We start from the raw sequence: 22,384 nt of genomic DNA, 5'->3' as shown, positions 1-22,384 counted from the left end.
ATTTATTTTGCAAATATCCAGAAAACCTTTGTTTTTTATGTATAAAGTAGTTAACATTAACCCTATTGAATATATTGATTTTTATGACACATTCGGGTATGTGTCATAAAAATCAATATTTATTTCAACAATTATTCACACCTAGTCATCATCCCCATTGCTTGGTTTTGCTGAGCTTGCCTGTTTTTTATAGTTTTATGGTTCGTAGGCTTTGTGAAAAACAAAATTTCACGCGAGCTGACTTGTTGGCTTCAGCCAATAATCTATACTAATATTATAAATGCGAAAATAAGTATGTCTCTCTGTCTGTTCACGGCCGTACCGCTTAACCGATTTGAATGAAATTTGGTATAGAGATAAATTGGACTTTGGGGCAGAACATAAAATATATTATATCCCGGAAAAGTCCAAGGTTCCCGCGGGAGCGATACAATTTCACGTTAACGAAGTCGCGGGCGTCGACTAGTACGTACATAAGTAGGTACATAGAGTAAAGACCGCGCTCCATTCATCATAACCAGTAGTGGCCCACTATCCTACTAACCCCGTCTTAACTCCTTCTGACGTCACACCTCGGTATTGGATATTTATGATATAACTCCGCAAAACATTTGCAATACATTGATAGGAAGTATTATAATCCTTATTTGTTACAATATTTCAACCTTTGAGAAACAAACTACTTTTATTTTCGTTCGTTATCAACCCATATTCGGTTCACTGCTGAGCTCGAGTTTTCTCTCAGAATGAGAGGGGTTAGGCCTATTAGGGTTAGGTTTTCCCTTCACGGTTTGAGATACGTGACATTTAATTTCTTAAAATGCACACAGCTGTTACTTTTATTAGTTTTATTTACTGTTACTTCTATTAGTTTTATTATATTTTGATTGTATTTTTCATTTTAAGTGCCTCGTTGGTCCAGTGAGCTTATGTGACATCGGATTATCTTTCTTTTAAGGAATTTCCAGTATAAATCCTCAGACCGGATTAGTTGATGATCCCTGCCTTGGGATTCCTTGAGATCACGTCGGCGGTCTGTCCCGGTCTATAACATCTGATAGTAGTTTTATAAGAGTCTGATATTATCATCCTAAGCCCAACAGCCCATATTAGAGCAGCCGCAGTGGGTTTAATCTCCATTTGCGTTCACCTATATGGAAGGCAGCTTGGCCAGTAGGCTTCGCCCTGTAGCGTTTAAAGCAATGATAATGATGATTAGGGTAGATACCCTAATTGATAGCCTAGTGTTCGCCAGTGGGAGTATAGTGGTGAGTCAAATCTCCATAAGCTCTCACCTATAAAAGGAAGCTCGTTCTGTAGCGTTAATATAAGCTGATAATGATGATGAGGGAGTAACCACCCTAGTTGATGACCTAGTGCACGCCACTGGGAGTATAGTAAGTCCCGGTCCTTTATCAATGTGCCACGAGTGGTCGCACTCAACACGGGGTCAGTGGGACAGCGAGTGTGACGTCACAACTCATGTTCTGGTTATTATTGTGATGTAATAGGGATGATGACAGTTTTTTAAATTGTATATAACTTAAGAGTATACTAATAGTAAAGCAATTTTGTAAAAGGAACAGGGTATCTGCGATCATTACTTTCGGAGCTACAGGGATTTAAAGAGTCAGATTTGCGGCGCTGCCGCGGATCCCTGAAAAACGCCCCATACAAAATGGCTCGAACTAATGACGTCATAGCCAATGTAATGATCGTTAGATTTGTATGCGCGTTCAAACAAAATTACTAATATCTTTGTTATTTGTGCGTTTATGCTTATAGTTCATTTATTAAAAAATGTCACATTTAATGTAAGGAAGCTAAAACTGTAGGTATGAATTTTCATCTAATTACGATAAAATATTTTTAATAGATTTTGAAATTTTATAATCTCATTTATTTTGCAAATATCCAGACAATCTTTGCTTTTTATGTATAAGTTAATTAACATTGACCCTATTTACCCGAATGTATCATAAAAATCAAAATATTCAAACCTAGTCATCATCCCCATTCTCTCTCTGTCACTGAGTAACGTTTGCGGGTTATGTCGATTACTAATAGCACAATGTTACACTGGCGAAGACTGAAATTTACTAGTAGGTAACCCGTTAATGTGTTTTTAGTCTGAATGTGTTTTTGGCTGAGTCACAATGAGTATCGACAATTATCTGAGTAATTATTAAAGTACGTTCACTTATTAACATTTGTAAAACTCCTTGGTTTTCATTAAAAGGTAAACCAATAGGAATCGGGTTGTAAGGTACCATCGCCCCTGCAATGTTATGTTTTATGAGGTCGTAGTCACTACGTACAGTCAAAGATGTTTCAACGTGGTGTTTCGTTTGATATATTTAGTACAAATACTTAATTAGTCTACAATATGTTTTAAAGTATTTTTGTGATTTAGCTTTTGCAATGCCGAATCTGGGTTGTTAATAATAGATAATCATTATTAACAACCCATATTTCTCACTGTTGAGCACGAGTCTCCTCTCTGAATGCGAGGGGTTAGGCTAATAGGCTTGTAAGCAATAATAAGTAGGTAAGTTAAGTCGTGAAATACACATAACTTAAAAGTTAGAGGTGCATGCCCTGGACCGGTAGAGGTCATATCCACGGGGCTATCACGGCTCATAAGTAATGATAATAATTAAATTAAAACACGCTGACATTTTGCTGTTCACGGCACGTGTCGTTATAATGAGTGCTGCTGTGAATTGAGGCGAATACATTGAACATTAATGATATTTATACAGGATTTATAACCGACTTAAAAAAAGGAGGGCGTTCTCAATTTGAAGCGTATGTTTTTTTTTCTTTTTCGAAAAAGTATACTTCCAGATTCCATTTAATTTTCACGAAAATCGGTTTAGTAATTTTGTGTTAAAATTAGAATAAAAAAATAGAATTTATAAATAACGAGTAATTATTTAACGTAACGTAATGTGAGCCGTGATAGCCCAGTGGATATGACTTCTGCCTCAGATTCCGACCTCCAATTTTTCAGTTGTGTGTATTTTAAGAAATTAAATATCACGTGTCTCAAACGGTGAAGGAAAACATCGTAAGGAAACCTGCATACCAGAGAATTTTCTTAATTATCTGCGTGTGTAAAGTCTGCCAATCCGCATTGGGCCAGCGTGGAGGACTTTTGGCCTAACCCCTCTCATTCTCAGAGGAGACTCGAGCTCAGCAGTGAGCCGAATACGGGTTGATTTTACGTAAAAGTATACTTTTGTCAATAATTCTTTATGTTTATACGTGGATTTATTTGAACTTTTTGACCGACTTGCGTGAGGTCATTTCCCGTTTGGCGAGGAACTGAGAAGTCCAATGGGGTCTCATTAAAAGTTCGTAAACTTTGGTCACCTAGTTTTTAAGCCAGCTTTATTTGCGTTATAAAGTGAACTGTAAACAAACCGTTTTTAACCGACTTCAAAAATGAGTAGGTTCTCATGTTGATCTGTATGTTTTTACTACCTAGTAGTAGTGTGCTCTGAAACATTGTTCCACGAAAGTACTGCCTTTTGTATATATCGAAGCAGCTTTGTTGTGTTACGATTCATCTTTATCAGCTACTAGCGGACGCTCGCGATTTCGTCCGCGTGAAACTCGATGTAAACTTTCAACTACCTCTACCCTACCCCTACCCTACCCCTACGTTGAAATTTTTCCTGAATTTTCTTTGCTATACATCTCACAGAGCCCGAGACCGACCGAACCAAGCAACGAATGCAAAACCGTGGAAATCGTTTCGTGCGTTCTGGAGTTATAGCGTCAGGAAGGAAAACCCGACTTTTATTTTTTATAAAAAGTATCCTGTGTCCTTCTCCTGGAAACTACCTCCATGCCAATTTTCAGCTAAATCGGTTCAGCCGTTCTTGAGTTATAATTGGAGTAACTAACACGACTTTCTTTTATATATATATATAGATAGATTATAACAGCCCACTATAGGGCTCCTCTCCTCTTATACGAGCGGGGATATGTAGCTTTTACCCACCACGCTGCTCCGATGTGGGTAGGGTGATAAAGTTTTTTTTCCAACCACTATCAGTATTAATGACAAAAACGACCGGGACCGGCTTAACTCTAATCGGCACTGGGGTGTAAGTATAACACCACCAACACCACACACCAACCAACAAAGAGCCTCAATAGCTCAACGGTAAGAGCGGTCGGACTCACCATCGAGGGGTGTTGGTTCGATCGCCGCCCCGTTGGTCTATTGTCGTACCCACTCCTAATACAGTCTTTCCCGACTAGTTAGAGGGGAATGGGAATATTGGTCATATTTAAAAAATATGGCAAATATATTAAAAAAAAAAAAAAAAATTTCCAACTCTGAGCTGAGAGTTTTAACTGAAAATTGTTTAGAAGCAATAAAACTCAGTATCTTATAGCTCAAGTATTGGAAAAATGGAAGCTTAGAGATATTTACGAAGTTACCTTAATTGGTGAACAGTGAAGAAAGTTTTTTAATCAATATCTTGATAATAATTTAAAGTAGGTCGAACTTATTGGAACGCTTGTCTTATATCAAAGCCTCGCAAAGTCTTTTGTAACTTGATGGCATTTTGCTGTCGTTAGCAACCCCTTAAACAAGTGGCTTTAGCACCTAACGTCCCTCAGATTTTTATGTCACTTGTATTCTAACTTCTTACAGTGGATTCATAGACGTTGCTGGGACACCCCCAGGGGACCATTCACTCGCTGTGTGTCGAATTCTCACACGCATAGAGTTTAAATTCGACACTCAGCAGATGGATGATTCCCTGGGGGCGCACCCACAACGTGTATGAGTTCCACTGTTAATACGGTCATCGGAGCATCAGAACTGAGTCTGTTAGCCAAGTTGCACCTCAATTCACTGTCAAAAAACGTTAACTTAAACTTCGTAAGCAAAAACATGTATGCGGATGACATTCGTTATGGATAGGTCACGTGATCAACCTGTCAATCGGATATTTCTCTCCCATACATTTTGTAGTTTTCGAAGCGTTTGTAGAAAGATAATAATAATAATATATATAAGTATCTCTTTAATTTTAGTGTAAGTTTGTAAATAAATAAATAAAAATAAAATAAAAAAGTAAAAAATCTTGGTATGCGTAACATGTATCTATTGGTCCTAAATTCCATCTAAGCCGAGGTTCTAGTCCCTATCTATACTAATATTATAAAGCTAAAGAGTTTATTTGTTTGTTTGTTTGAACGCGTTAATCTCAGAAACTACTGGTCGGATTTGAAAAATTCTTTCAGTGTTAGATAGCCCATTTATCGAGGAAGGCACAACGCAGGCAACTGAAATTGGGCGGCGTCAGCTAGTTAGAAACATAGAGAGACGTTATGTCCCCTCCATTCTAATAGATGAAAGAATTTTTAAAATCGGTCCTTAACGGAGTCTATTCCTAATAAACATGTACAAATGATCATCACGATCATCATCATATCAGCCGACGGACAGGCCTTTTGTAGGAATTTCCAAACATCACGATACTAAGCCGCCTGCATCCAACGAATCCCTGGATCATGTCGTCAGTCCACCTGGTGAGGAATCGACCAACACTGTGCTTTGTAGTGCGGAGTCGAACTATGTTTAATCACATCTTACATCTCATTAAGTTTGATTTATTAATTAAGATTTTAGAAATAATAGGTGTATGTATGGCTCGTATTGTCGTTGCGTTGATGTTTTAACCTTGGCTGACAAACTGCCGTACGTTTAATTTTTAAGGAAACAATTTTAAACCGTCCACTTTCTAAAGTAGTATTAAAAACTGTTAACGATAACGTAGTGGATGGATTTAATGGAGCGTACACGTAAAAAAACTAATTTTCAATACCCAATGTTTCGAAGCAAAAACTGTATAATGGACCAAGCCTGCGATAGGCAGAATTACCACATTTTATGAAGGCTGTAAGTTTGTGAACAACACATGGTTGAGCAAATGAGAATTCTTCTTTCACGTCGCAAAAAATCAGTAGTAAATATAGGCTTTGTTTACAAGCACTTTCGAAATGTCATAGCCCAGGATTCGTAGAACGTTTTTATTTTTTCAATGTCTTTGAGCCCTGAAGGTGGTTTTGTTGGGCTCTATGCCCTCTATATTTGAACAAATGAGAATCTGGACTGTTAAAACCTGCTAGTTTACAAAGTCACAGCAATCCAACTTCCATAATCGGCTACAGCACTTACCTAAACTACTTCAGTTTAGATTTTCATATATCCAGGTGGCTGAAGCATCAGACACTGCAATAGTGCTTACTTAGGCATTGTAGTGTATGGCAATAAACATTTTTTTCTTTCTAAACACGGTCTGAGTTTCAGCGTTTATAAAATGTAGCAAGTCTGGCTATGTCATGCTCTCTTTCTATAATTTCTTCGGTTTGCCACACCTACGTCGTTACGTGCCTGTATGGGCGCATTCAATATTAAACGATGGCAAAAACGCAAATTGACCATAACCAATCCTGCTGTGAATAGATGTATTGTACCTTTTCGGTTTTTTGTTTTCCTTTTATTTTTACCTGACGCTATGGAATGCGTGCTGTTCGACGAATTGGGTTTAAGAAGTCTAATAAGTGGTTAGCCTGTGTGGCTACGAATTGTGAGGTCTTAGGTTCGAAACCATGAAATATTCGATTTTTTCTGATGAATTCGCTGTAGTAGGTAGTACATAGTTGGAAAATTGATGGTGTAACATCTCCGAGCCTTGAGTTAAGCCTTTGGCGATAGTGATCTTTTCAGAGTCAAAATTTAACGTAAGCCCGTCACCCTGTATTGATGTAGCGTGATGGGTCCAAGTCTGAAATCCGGCATAACTATAATTAACTTTTTATTTGTTAATTGACTTTTTCATGCCTTGCCTAAACAAAATTTGTAAATTAAAAATGTTCGTTCGAACCATGTTCGTTAAAATTGCCTGTAATGGATAAATACTCGTAGATACACTAAAAAGTGTCGGATAATATTAGAATGGTTCATTTTACCGTATAAGGGTTCTGTACACATAGAGTTCTCAATCATCTGGTATCGATTAACCTTACGGTACTCCAAAATTCCGAGTATTTATTGTTTAGGTGTATAACCGTATGATAAATTGATTGGATCCATTCAGTCCACTTAACTGTAACCAATTATAGAGTTAAAATAAATTGGTTAAAAGGTTACAAATAACAATTATCAATATTAATGAACGGACGTAGGTAAATCGTGCATCACAGTAACTTTATTTTAAGTAAGTAATACTTAAATAATTCTTATATAATTATAATAATAAAACTTATATAATTCATGTCTTTGCTAGTAGCTTATGTTGGTACTCCACCATTTGCACTACAAAATTTGTAGTATTAATACCTACTTAATATATCATTACCCTCTTAAGATTAATTTCGTTTTAAAAGTAATTGTCGAAAATCCGTATTAGAAACGACCTTCACCCATCTGTTTAATGTATGAAAAGGGTTTTATATCAAATTTAGTATGTTAAAAAATATTGCGCAAAACTCCTAGCCAAACTATCTTTTATGATAGTTAATAATGGTTAATACACACAAACAGTTTTGCCAGGTAGTTTTTATGCAAATTACTCGCAATATATTTTTTTAAGTACAAAATTTGATATAAAGCATTTTTCACCCATAAAACATACGGTTCTAATTCGGATATCTATACTTCTATACTAATATTATAAAGCTGAAGAGTTTGTTTGTTTGAACGCGCTAATCTCAGGAACCACTGGGCCGATTTAAAAAAATCTTTCAGTGTTAGATAGCCCATTTATCGAGGAAGACTATAGGCTATATATTATATCCGTATTCCTACGGGAACAGGAACCAAACGGGTGAAACCGCGCGGCGCCAGGTAGTTCTTTTATAAGTATGACGGTAGCTTAGATAGGTACATCATCATTTGCACTACAAAGTTTGTAGTACAAATATAAATAAAATATTGATGTATCATCACCCTTATCAGATTAATTTCGTTATAAACGTAATTAAACATTGATGGGAGCATGTGTCACAGCTCGGTATGCCGTGACATGTAATTAACAAGAAATTTAGTTTGCTAATTGAGTGCTGCGGAGTCATTATCTCCTGAGGATGCTCCGGTGTCGGGGTGGAAGGTGCGAACATATTAAAAGCTTTTATTTAACTTGCAATGTATGTATGTTATGATTTTAAATTGTATATTATTATTCTGTTATAATAATTGTATATTATTATTCGGTTATAAGTTGATAGTTATTTTTTTTAAAGAATAAGATATTTTCTTCTTTTTAGAGCGATAAATAAAAGCTTGTTTAAAAAAGGTTTTTCTTTTATTTTTTTGTATGGTTAACTTATTTCTGTTATAGAATAACTCGATATATAATAGATATTCAATAGATCAAACGATTCTACCATTATCAGCCTATTTTTAACTTCCCACTTTAGGGCCAGGTGTCCCTCCTTATAGGAGAAGGGATATGGAGCTTTGACCCACTCACGCCCACTCTGCTCCAATACAGGTTGGCGGGATTAGGGTTAAATTAACGGCCACTCGAATGTTAATGATAATGACCAGGAACGACGGCTTAACGAGCTCTCCAAGGCACGAGTGTGTTTAACTTTTTTACCACCTCCTAGTTGAGATGTGGTGTAGTGCTTACCGCAGTCGGAATCGCTGTGCACACCACTGATAGTGATTGATTTCGGATTCCACATTGACACCGTATAAAATACGGTTGCATTTGTCACAGGAATTCCGGCTAATTGCTACAATGAAACCGTAAGCTGTATAACTAATTATGGCATAACGAAGAAATGGTTTGCATTCAATCGCCAACGGTATACTTCATAGTTTAGTAATGTGACTATATATGTCGTTTTGGCCGGGACAGTCTCGCTTTCGGTCTGTGTTGAGTCCCCAGTGGGGGTAAAATTGTCCCGTTATTATAGATATATAACGAAGTTTATTTTGCAGCGGCGCAAATTCCTCTTCCGTTCGCAAGAAAAAAAATCCTATTTATATTGGTTAAACAACTGAAAAATACACAAAAATACTATTTAGAAATCACTCTTCTGTACTGCGACTTAGTAAGTAATTCATTTAATTCTACTTAATTATTTGTAATAAGTGCTTTCATTATTTTTTTCTTGATTTTTTTCTTTTTATTAATTCGCAGATGTCTCTCTGACCAAAAAATAAATGGTCACACGTTACCCATTAGTCAATGTATTGTTCTAGCGCCTAGGGCAACATTTGCAGCTGTAGTTGTTCATTGAATTGTCTAATAAATACCGTTGAATAATATCGTGATAAATATAAATACTGTTGAATAATATCGCGATAAATGTAAATACTGTTGAATAATAGACCAAGAGTTCTTGGATAAGTGCTTTAGAACATATTTATTAATACTTTGTGGCTCGAGGCTGGAATTATCTTTTGTTTTAATTTGCTTCAAGTCTTGAATTCTATTCTTTTTGAGCTTGTCACTTTTTTAATGGTTCATTGGACCAGGCTATCGTTGTTAAATATAAGTAGAAGGTCCGCATTAGAAACGACCTTTACCCATCTGTTTAATGGATGAAAGGTGTTTTATATGAAATTTAGTACGTTAAAAAATATATTGCCAGTAGCTTGCCTAAAAATTTCCAGGCTAAACTATTATTAACTATCATTAATTATAAATATTATAGTTTGTCCAGGAGTTTTAGAGGCAATCTACTCGCAATATATTTTTTAACGTATTAAATTTTATTTATGACACTTCATCAATTGAAGTGATGGGTGGAAGTCATTTCTAATACAGATCTTAGACTATATGAGGCACAGAACAGACATCGCTAAAAGCTAACGCTGTGATATAGTGAGGTGGCTTAGAACTTAGACCACTGTGCTCTAATTCGGGTTGGCGAGCTAAAGGTGATAATGTTTAATTATATCACTATCAGATGATGATGATGTCAAACATCGCCAAGTTGGGAATAAATATCCTGTAGTCGAAACTTGGTGATGATCTTTGATAATATTTTCGTTAACTCTAATATACCACTTACTGGGGCTTGGCTTTAGTAAAATAAATAAATAAAAAAATAAAAAATAAAAAAGCCTTTTATTTCTTCTTATTTACAATTAATTAGGTAATAAGTATTTTAATTTGTTAATTGATACATTAAGTAATTTTACAATTTTAAAATGTTTATTTATTATATCTTCCCTTTTATTTAAAAGAAGAACCCTTTACGGTGAAGGCCTCCTCCAGGTGCTGCCATTTTGATCGGTCTTTTGCCTTCAGTAGCCAGTTTTTGCCGGTAAAATTTATGATGTCGTCGACCCACCGATAACGTGGTCTGCCTCTGCCTCGTGATCCTTTAGGTCCCGGCCATTTCGTTATTCTGACAGTCCAACGGTCATCTGTGAGTCGAGCGACATGTCCGGCCCATTTCCATTTGGCTTTAAGTGCGAAGGTTAGGGCGTCGATTATTTTTGTTTTCTGCCTGATGATGGAGTGACGGATTTTGTGAATTTTTTGATATTAGTTATGCTTCGTTCCATAGCTCTTTGGCTTTAGTAAGCAAGTTAAAATTCATAATTTCGATAATTCCGGATGCTCAATTGTTTAACTAAAGTCCAGCCTCTCAGAGATTGCGTTTCTGACACCTGTCAATGTCTCCTGAATTAATTAATATGTTTGTCAATTGATTAAGTAATTGATGTTAATAATTTTAGCCCATAAATAATGCGTCTATTATAAGGTTAATAAAAGATATGTAAATATCTCATTGACATTGACATTATCTCCCTCATTGACGTTGACATTGACAGGTGACAGAAACGTAATCTCTGAGCAGCCGGACTTTAACGGCGTACATAATATGACGTAGGTACCTATTGCCAAAAGCACGGGTCTATTTGGGAGTATTACGCGCTACACCGAGACGCCGTTGGGGCAACGCATTTGGCTAGAATGTGCCTTTTACCCTTGACTTAAAGAGTACCATATTGTAAGCTGGCTACGCAGACATACATATGCATTAAACTTTAAACCCTTTCTTCCATACACATAAACATGGATTAAGATTTAGAGAGGTTTCAATCCTAATCCATGTTTATAATTAAGGCTGTTTGCGACTGGGATTTAAAATAGAAGGCAAGTGAGCACTTGGAAAGTTCTTAACATGAATTTAAACACAAACCTTTGTTAATGGCATCGGGGGAATTGATTTCATTCAATTATTCGACTAAACGATCTGCTTGTCGTCGTTGGATAGATTAGACGCGTCCCGGGAAATCGATTAGCGGAAAAGCGATCGACTACTTTACATTTGGGAAATTGATTTCAGCCATAAGGTTTCCATAAATGAAGTGATTGAAGATTAATTTTAGATATCACTTACTTTGGCCTCCTGGAATATCGGATTAAATGTTTTATATTTTTATCTACTGTGCTTACACCTTTATACATTGACATAGTATTGTTTGACAACACGTCTACTTCATTCTGTTTCTATAGGGATTATAGGAATTATAGCTTATGGATTTACCACGTGGCTTTCTATTGGTGAAAGAATTTTCGAACCACGGTCAGTAGATCCAGAGATTACCTTCTACCTCACAGGCTCACAAACACAAAAACAAACAAGCTCGCATACTTTACCGCATTAGTATTTTTAATATTAATTTAGATTAAAAAGATTCTGAGAATTAGGGTACAAAATACTTTACCCAATGAAATGAAATACAATTGGTCGAACTTCAACCACAAACAAGAATTAATTAAGCAGTTTCCAAAAATAAATCCGCCATCGAACCGCATGAGTTGCATAAATTTTAAACATCGTTTATGTTCGTGAACAGTTGACAAGACTAAATGTCATGTGCATAACTACTGCTTTCAATATTCACGTGAAATATTATAGCCATTGTGTTTGAAATATCGTTCTGTTCACGTCCCCAAGTGCTTCCTTATTTGGCGTGGCAAGTGACAAGTGCTAAATATCTCTCGCGATCAATTTGAGAGCTATCCGGGTTGATAGTACATCAATCAGTGGGCAGAGTAAGATGGATGGAGGCAATAACTGCTGTTCGAGCCCTGCTGCCGGTTTATTGGATACCATATTGTGTGCGTCTACATCTCGTGTCTTTAGGTTATACTAGATTTGTTTACTCTTCTTTGTGGATCAGTTTTGATTCCGTTACTTTAGAATAGAAGGATATCTTGTTGTACATAATTGTTCGCTTCATTTTGCTGTAACACTAATATTATAAAGGCGAAAGTTTGTGTTAAGGCAGGGATGTAAAGCATTAACTTTAGCGTTTCCTATGTTGTGTGAAAAGGTGCTTGTTACTTCTTCACGCCGATTACTGAAACGATTTGGCTGAAATTTGTTATGGAGATAGATTACACATGGGATTTTTCTGACGAAAGTAGACGCGGACGTCCGTGACACAATTCTTTTATTCTAATTGACGGAACAAATAGATGAGTGATTTGATCTTGAGTGGAAAACCAATTATTCAATATTAAGTTTGAGTGTGTCTTTTCTGGGTACCGGTTCGTAACTTCATGGTGTTACGAAAAATTCAGTTCTATGTTAATCTAGGGGTAAACAGAGGGTTTTTTGCAGTGTTCTCCAACAAGTTCAGTACAGTAGTCACAAAGCGCTTTCATGTAAGTCTAAAAGGCGTATTGAAACGTATAGATTTGAAGTGAAGTGGCATGCTCCAGTTTTTTGTCCGTCGGTGACTTGGCTCCGGTGTGTACTGCGAAATGGGACGAACAATATGGCGAACTCTTTGAAAAAAAATGCAATCCATTGTTTTGAAGTTTTAAATTGCGGTGTTCTGCCGTCGTTTTTAAGATTACGCCGAGGTGCGATAAACTCACTTTTGGTGACGTAATATTTAGCGTGATACTTTGTTGTTATTTTATTTTAGTGGTGATGATTTAAATTAATTTTGTAATTATTACTTTTGTACCAAACCTTAACGGTTGGTTCACATGAATCATGTCCTAGATTATTATACTTAGTTCTAGCCTTAAACTATATTTCGATGTTGTTAGGTTATTTGGTTGCAACTACGTTTTTGGCTTTTGGTTCATACAGAATATATTTTGATATTAGTAATACATGAAAACTAATCCTACTACTAGTATAAAAGTTGACAAAAAGATATTTTTAAAGATACTAATAAAATGACATAGGTTAAGGTCGTTTCTCATAGTCTAAGATCCGTATTTATTAGAAACGACCTTCACCCATCTGTTTAATGGATGAACAGTATTTTATGTCAAATTTAGTACGTTGAAAAACATTTTGTGAGTGTCTCAAAACAGGTCAAGCTATTATTAATGATAGTCAATGATGGTCAAGTTTGGCGAGTAAAATTTTTGGCAACCTACCCGCAATATATTTTTTAACGTACTACATTTCATATAAAACACTTTTCATCAAATAAACAGATGGGTGAAGTTCGTTTCTAATACGGATCTTAGTCTATAAAAAAGGTCGTCTCTCTCAATCAATTTCTCAATTAATGAATTTCCTTGCATTATTATTGTCAGTCAAACAATGATGCTACACCAACATACAGAAAGACTATACTGGTGGATTATGTATGTAATTAATTCTTCTATCTACAATGTTTTTTATTTAATTAGTTCATATTGTGCTTAAAAGTTAAGTTTTGATTTAAAATCAATTTAACTTTGTTCCTCTTTTGTTATTGTACCTAAATGAAAAGTAACTTATCCAGACCGTATTACCCCCGGCCCGTATTTAAATGATAAAGAAACTGGGTGGATTGTGTTGGAAAACACAATTGTCCGATTTGGAAAACGATAATGTCAATTCTGATACGCTGAAACGGTTAAAAAGTCGACTGTATTATTTCACTTTCATGTAAAGAATTAAGTAGTTAGAGGTCGTACCTCTTTGAGGGTTTTCAATAGATTTCATTATGAACCCTTGTTTGTGTTTAGTAGAACAATCTGTAGACTAGTAGGTCTACTAATTTATGGATAAGTTTAAAGGTTGTTGATGCCAGAATGTCATTCACAGGATCTATTATATTAAAAGTTTGACATTAGCTTATGCTAATTGGTTCTGTCAGCTAACACCACTATAGTACAACAAACCTTCGTAGGGTCGGGTGTGTTCTTCTATAACTCTGACAGATTTAAACCGACCAGTGCATTAAATAATAATGTACTAAAACACACCAAGCTTATTTTATTATACAAATACATTTATCACACTAAGTTATCACAATATATAAATGTGAAAGGTCGAAAATCACGAAATCTCGAAAATCACGAAAAGTCGTACAAAAATGAAATTTGGCAGGGAGGTAGTCTATACTTAGTAGGTACCCGCTAAGAACGAATTTTGCGATAGGGCCGTATTAAGAAAGTCTAAGGGCGGACGAAGTCGCGGACGCCGCTAATTAATTATACAATTGATGAATTTATTAATGATAAAGATTTAGGCAATTGGATCGGCTTTCTTTTTCACACAAGAAGATTTAATAATTTTATGCAATCATCGTCTCTCTATTACTCGTCAACTCACCATCCACTCCCTTTGCACTATTGTCCTCTTTCACACACTTCAACCATATCTTCTTTGTCCTTCCTCTCCTCTTGTGTCCTTCCACTTGCTAAATCAACATTTCTGCAATAATAATAATTATTGGTTAGAAGCAGGCGTTACTTTGCGGAAGTTCATCATGAATAGATAATTTTTTTTATCTTTATATCGGCGAAAAGCCGACATGCGACAACGTCACCCACGTCCGACAAAATACTCTCTACGTACGTTTACCCCGAAACCGGAGAATCAGCTTTTCGCGGAATATTTTTTTATCTATTATTAATAATAATTATTAAGTGTGAAGAATCGTTACTATTTTTAAACAGAAACTGATGATTTTCTTGTCGACTCTTTTCACTAGAGCCTACTTGAAATAAACGAATTTTGTATTTCAATTTGATGGTCGATGATTTTAGCTTATAATTTTGCACTTTGTATTATAATAGGGATGATGACTAGGTTTCAATATATTGATTTTTATGAGACATTTGGGTAAATAAGGTCAATTTGGGTAAATATTAACTAATTTATAATAAAAATATTAGTAATTTTGTTTGAACGCCCATACAAATCTAACGATCATTATGACCAACGACGTCATTAATTAGTGCATTATTCGCGTACGGAGCGTTTTTCAGGGATCCATGGCAGTGTCGCAAATATGACCCTTTAAATCCCTGTAGTTTCTAAAGTAATGATCGCGAATACCCTGTTACTTTTACAAAATTGGTTTATCATTAGCATACTCCTAATTTATATACAATTAAAAAAAAACTGTCATCATCCCTATTCCATCCGCTTGTCCTTATCAGTGGTTCTGTATAGGCTCACAAGGCGCATACATCACGGATGACCTCGTTCACTAATTCATGTTACCTGTGCTCTGATTTGCACCGCGAGCCAAACTTTAATACCGTGTTGTCCGGAGTGGTTTTTGGTAGATCCAACTTCAAGTATGTAATTAGCAAACGTATAGCTATAATATATGAATAAGTGAAGTTAGGTTAACACGCTTATACCTATTAGCTTCACTTGTATGTAAGATAATCTTGGAATCTTAATTTGACCCACTTCCCGGTCTTCGATTAGGATGAAATTTTGCACACGCTCTGAGTTCTGATGACAATACATGACTAGCTAAACGTCATTACAAATCCAATATGGCGGCCTCCCTATGATGGCGGACTGGCTGTTTGAAATCCACCCCCATGATATGGATATCAAATCAAAGGGTTTGCTTGTTTTTTTAGTTTTTTAAACTGTTATATTTTATTATTACATAACATTTTCTATTAGGTGCTATAGTCAATTCATCTTATAATATCAACTAGTAAGTTGTGAGCGGAATTAAACTAAAATTAAATTATGAACCGGAAGAACACAACTTTAAGTCTTCATCATCATCATCATCATCATCATCATAATTATCATCATCATTATCAGCCGATTGAGGTCTACTGTTGGACATAGGCCGTAGGCTTTAAGTCTTACTGATTATTACTACAAGTATAATCCATGTCGAGATGGGTTCACTTCATGTGGTTTTAAAAATCATAATCATCACATTCTAGTTCACTTGGAAATATTGCAAATAATAAACTTTGTAGATTCTTTATCTGCAAATCTCGGGAAACCATGGATTTTTTCGGGATAAAAAGTAGCCTATGTGTTAATCCAGAGTAAAATCTATTTCCATTCCAAATTTCAGCCAAATCGCTTCAGTAGTAGCGGCGTTAAAGAGTAACAAACGTCCATACAAACTTTCGCGTTTATAATATTAGTAGGATGTACCTAACACAAATAACGTAGCATTCTTGTGGTAAAAGAATTTTCAAACTGGATTCAGTAGATCCAGGGATACAATACCACAAACTTTACCCCTTTATAATGTTAAGTATAGAGTATAGAGTGGTATAGATAACCTACAATGCCCGCAGTCTATGGCAGGGTTACGTGGCATGGTATTGATTGCCACAAGGTGTTGCACCCAAACGCAATGCCCCAATATCGGAAGTTGTCCGCCGTGATTTGGTTCGTGTTGTTCACTCCCCACTTGTTTTTGGTTCGTCGTTCATTCACATTGATTTATAACCGACTTCAATAAATGTTGAATGTTGTATTATGAAACGTATTAATTTACCGATTTTTCTCGAGCGAGATAACAAAAACCCTCATCATAATCATTAACAACCCATGTTCGGCTACATATTGAGCACAATTCTCCTCTCAGAATGAAAGGGGTTAGGCTTTAGTCCACCACGCTGGCCCAATGTGGATTGGCAGACTTCACACTAGAAAATTAAGAAAATTCTCAGATATGCATGGTTTACTCAAGATGTTTTTCCTTCACCGTTTGAGACAAATAATTTCTTAAATGCATATAACTGAAAAGTTATGCCCCGGACCAGATTCGAACCTACGCCCTCTGAATCGAAGGCAGAGGTCATATCCACTGGGCTATCAGATCTCTTAAAATCCTTACAATTCGCTTTTATAATTTTAGTTTGAGGCACCTACAATTTGAAATTGCTAAAATAGTCCACATAAATTTGTCTTACTATTTCTCTTTTTAACATCAATGTAATAGCGAGCGGGTCAATTATTTCCTTTTGTTAGTTTATTTCATAAACAGTGTCAAGTCATGTGTTACCGGCAATATATTGGTTTACCGTTTTAATGATCGCCCCAAATGGTATTGAAGTCAAAGTCGAAGTATCTACCTTTCATTTTTGTATCGAATTGTGTTGAGACACAATTTAAAATACTTTGCCTGGAATGAGGAGGTCCTTGATCGTGAGCGTAATGTCTGACGACCTTTGGTATATACATTCTGTTGTCCAAAAATCAATGGCATGTTAACTCACATAGATTAATCCTATCCTACTAATATTATAAACGCTAAAGTTTGTATGTTTGTTACTCTTTAAAGCCGCAACTACTGAACCGATTTGGCCGAAATTTGTTGAAATATTTGCAATGGAAATAGATTTAACACATAGGCTACTTTTAATCCCGGAAAATCCATAGTTCCCGACGGATTTGTGAAAAACTAAATCTCACGGGCGTCCGCTAGTTAATGATATTTAAAGAAAAGAAAAGAAAATGGGGGGGGGGGCGTATTATGAAATTTATGAAATCATGTTTTTATCGCCAGAATTTTCTAAACGGCAATTGGCAACCCTTTGCAACGCCACCATAATCTATAACCCTTATATAATTTCTAGTAGCTAGAAACAGCTAAATCTTGACCGTGCAAGTATAATATTGTGTTGACCTGACGTAAATAATCCTGAACGGCCCCCTAAGCCGAGGTCCGACTCTCAGAGGAGTCGCCTCTAAAGAGTCGTTCCACCCATTTTTCTTCAACCTTCGGGCTTCATCAGGCGATGCTTCGGCATCTAAAACCCGGTGACGTCACTTCGATCCCACTCTAAAGCCTCCGGCACAGCCTCTGGCTATTACACTATTAGAAAAAAAATAACGTAAACATTGGGGTGCGTTCCAATTTTGCGTTTAAATGTTTGCCGTGTAGCAAATCAAACAATAGCGACGAACAATATGGCGAACTCTCTAAAAAAAGAACCATTGTTTAAAGTTTTTAAACTGTAGCGTCGCATTGACACCAATGCTTTTAAAAATCTGGGTAATGTGCTATTTAAACAATCTGCTTAGTGACGTCAGTGAAGTGTTTGTTACTTTTGTTTGCTGTTTGACGGCCTCCGTGGCGCAGTGGTATGCGCGGTTGATTTACAAGACGGAGGTCCTGAGTTCGATCCCTGGCTGGGCCGATTGAGGTTTTCTTAATTAGTACAGGTCTGGCTGGTATTCGGCCGTGGCTGGTTATTATCCTACCGCCAAACGATTTTGCATTCCGGTTGTCGTGTAGATATCGAAAGGGGTGTGGATTTTCATCATAACAAGTTAGCCGCTTCCATCTTGGATTGCATCATCACTTACCATCAGGTGAAATTGCGGTCAAGGGCTAACTTGTAAAGAATTTTTTTTTTGATATTTTCTCAAGGATATCATGAGGGATCCTTCAAGAAGGGAACATTCCTCCAGCCGCCAGACACTTTGCTTAGCTTTGTAGCAATTATTCGCTACAGAGAGAGACCATTAAAGTTCTCGTAAAAAAATATTAACGGTGTTTTTGGAAGGGTTGCCACGACGCTATATGACTAGCAATTGGGTACATGATTTTAGACATTATGCCGAGAAAAAAAACGTAAAAAATACGCTTTATTTGGACGGTTAAGGGTCTGGATCCTTGAAACCTGCTACTGTTTCACTGCAATTTCAATGCCACAATGGCTGGCAAATTTTCAGCCATTCTAAAATGCAGGCTCTTGCAGGCCTTTACGTTGGTTCGTAGGTTGGTTGGTAGAGTTTGGCCTGGATGTAAATGCAAAAAATTTTAATAAAAAAATTCAACCGACTTCCAACTCAAACATTTACTTAAACTAAAAAGCAAAAAATAACATCTCACCTATGTGTTATCTTCTGATCAGTTTGAAGGCGGTGCCTAGCCAGCGATGTTTCAATCAAACTCGTTTAAACTACAGAATTTTTGTAATTCTTTCAGAAACAGCTTTAATTAAAAGATGACACTGGATTGGCACCTTTAATAAATAACCTACAGAGTGAATAAATAAATTACACGTGTTTGGATTCTCTATGGACTTGGAGAATGTGAAACATATTGTTTGATGAAATAAACCATTGCAACTAGGTTTTTATTGTGGAAAATCTGCAACATTTTAATTTTTCAAGCCAAATAAAAATACCACGTCGAGTTGTACTTACTAGAATTATACATATATTAAGCTGTAGAGTTTGTTTGTTTGGTTGAACGCGTTTATATTTTTGTTGGATAGTTCATATATCGAGAAAGGCTAGATACTATGAATAGGAAAGGAGCGTTAGTGAAAATTGGGCAACAATAGGCGAAACTGTCCCTTTGAAGAACTTTCAAAAGCGAAGCTTAAACGGTTTTAAAGTTACCCAACAATCGTGTATCAAAAGTCAACACAGACAACAACAAGACAGTAATTATGTTTGTCTGTTTAGTTGTTATTAAGTTGGCTCACCTACGAGTATCTAATATAATAAAATCTCGTGTATCAGTGCATTTTACCAATCTGCCCCGATTCTTATGACATAGTAGCTGACGCCGCGCGGTTTCACACGCGTAGTTCCTGTTCCCGTAGGAATACGAGAATAATATATAGCCTAGAGCCTTCCTCGATAAATGGGCTATCTAATACTGAAAGAATTTTTCAAATCAGACCAAGTGGTTCCTGAGATTAGCTTAGCGTCCAATCAAACAAACAAACGCTTCAGCTTTATAATATTAGTATAGATTTTTTTCATATTCAGTAGGTTTGCCATTCAATCAGTTATTTTTCATACCCCTGAGAGGTGATAGGTGGTGGTTATCCACCCCAAAAATAAGGCAAAACATTTGCTTGGTCTGTTAGTTTTAGTGCAAAGGTTTTAAGCCGATGATGTTGCAGGTTTCCGCTAGTATTAAATATGTTCACATACAAGGTCATAGGAACGCCCTGCGACCTTGTGAAGAGACAATCATGGCATGGAGAGGCTACGTACATATTACACGAGTGAAGTTGAGAATGCATTCATTAACCGGGCGTCTCTCGCTAATATGCCGGCGTGTTTCAAGGTGTTCTGTAATCTTGTGTAATATTCATGTCATCCAGTAATCTGTTGTGAACGTTTCTTTTTTGCATTATCTGATAAAAAATATAAAATTACTCTTTTTCTTGGTAAAACAATTGCGAATTGATTATTGTTATTGAACCTCTAGTAAACTGACTGAAACTGAAGAAATTTGATATTTATATAACATTAGGTTGTATGCCTCTCTGACAGAGAGTTACATATTTGTACCTTTTGCCGTGGAGACCCTTGGGCCATGGAGTCGCAGTGCCAAAAAATTTTTCCGTACCATTTCACCGCGGCTAGTTGCCTCGACTGGTGACAGAAGGGCTGGGTCATTTTTTGCGCAAAGGATCAGCCTGGCTGTCCAGCGCGGAAATGCAGCCAGTATTCTTGCCACCATTCCACGTGGGCATGATTTGTATAGTTATTAGGATAAGTTAGCTTAAGTTGCTTATTGTATTCTTCCACATTAGGTATTATTATGTGAAATTCCGTTTTCTTGGTTCTTTGTTTGTTTACGATTTCTCACCCATACTAAACTGATTTTAAAAATTCTTTCACCAATGGAAAGCTGCTTTATCAGCGATTTATGCCATTTCAGTATACAATATAATTTTCAGCTGACTTTTCTTTTTCTTCAAGACATGGGGTTAACTGCAACCTGGTAAATATTTATTCTCGCAGAAATGGCTGATTTTTTTTCATTACTTACATATCTTCTCAAATATGTAATGAAAAAAACACATTATGTATGTAGTGTGATGCTACAAGTAGTCGAGTACTCCTCAACCCACCAGCTATCTTAACATTGTATAAAGCAACATTGTCAAATATTGTACAAGTTTTGGGCCGATATGGTATTATGTTATTCCATGAAAACTGTTCCCAGCTTGGAGGCCATTAGGAAAACAGTAGTAACATCCAGGAAAATACTTTTCCTGAGGGATAGAGGAAAAAAACTTAAATTTTCTTAAACGGGCGAAACCGTGTAGCGGTCGGTAAAGTTCAAAGAGTAGCAGCTACATCTCCCTGACAATGCTAATTTATTCGAGCCCGTTAAATCTGTCGCAATGCTTCAAGCTGGTAGTTTGGTAACAGTATTGACGAATGATTGGGTAACGATTTCCATATGAATCTGCCAAAGACAAGCAATTTTGGAATCTGTCCAGAGAAGTCGACACTAGAAGAAAAAAATGTTTACGGTTAGAAAGGAAGAATAGGGCATTTATTTTGAAAAAATGCCACACATCACAACCTCTCCGATACACCAGGCCATCCAGGACAATGCCCTGCGATGTGTGGCATAACCCAGAAAATATCCCAAGCTCAGCATAATGCTACATGACCTTTTAATGTAGGTCATGTAACCCTGATTTTTGCTGGAACCACATATCAGTGATTGATGATCATTTTTTTACCAAAGATATTTTCAAAATACCTCTCTGTTTCATGTTAAGACATTGTCAGTAAAATTCTCAACCGAAGATTGGGACGTTGATGGTGTAAAATCCCATGCCTGCGAAAGCATATTATTGGTAGGCACAGATCCGCATCGTGCGTATCGGACGCATCGCATCAAACGGATTTTTAATTTTTTGGTAGATAAAATCCGTTCGATGCAAATTAGTGGACGCACTTGTATGACTTTCTATGGTATATACAAAGAATACAAAATCCGTTTGATGCGATGAGTCCAATATGTACCTACGGTGCGGATCTGTGGACGCCTGCCATACGCCAACGGTCCCGGTTATTATAATGAACACTATCTATCTAACTATCGTTACACGATTGTTAAAAAGCCAAACTTTATACACTCTATGCTCCCATTGAAGCAGCATGATGGATCTAAACATCAGCTGATAATGATTGTTCTCGAAATGTTTTTACAACAAAAATAATAATGACAAAGCTTAAATGTATATTACTAATTTATTAACCACACGTAGACTTTAATGAGTTGGTAATTCGCTGTACTAATATGGGTATTGGGTTGGTTACGTAAACAGAAAAATTTGGTTAGTAAAATAAGGGGAAATTCCTTATTATTTTGGTCATCTAAATACCTATACAGTTCACCTTATTTTCCTGTAATCGTAAACATAACTAGACA

At 36.3% G+C, this 22,384-nt stretch overlaps 2 protein-coding genes across 7 annotated transcripts in view; one reads left to right on the top strand and one right to left on the bottom strand.

The window, feature by feature from the left end:
• LOC112049401 (blood vessel epicardial substance) overlaps window positions 1-22,384 on the top strand; it is a 70,877-nt gene that overhangs the window by 16,238 nt on the left and 32,255 nt on the right. The gene's annotated exons all lie outside the window — the stretch shown is intronic.
• LOC112049413 (cAMP and cAMP-inhibited cGMP 3',5'-cyclic phosphodiesterase 10A) overlaps window positions 1-22,384 on the bottom strand; it is a 61,888-nt gene that overhangs the window by 29,987 nt on the left and 9,517 nt on the right. The window lies entirely within an intron of this gene.

Source organism: Bicyclus anynana, chromosome 13, assembly GCF_947172395.1.
Source record: "Bicyclus anynana chromosome 13, ilBicAnyn1.1, whole genome shotgun sequence".
Classification (NCBI taxonomy): domain Eukaryota; kingdom Metazoa; phylum Arthropoda; class Insecta; order Lepidoptera; family Nymphalidae; genus Bicyclus; species Bicyclus anynana.
The sequence above is the reverse complement of the archived record's forward strand: the minus strand, read 5'-3'. Positions and strand labels throughout refer to the sequence as shown.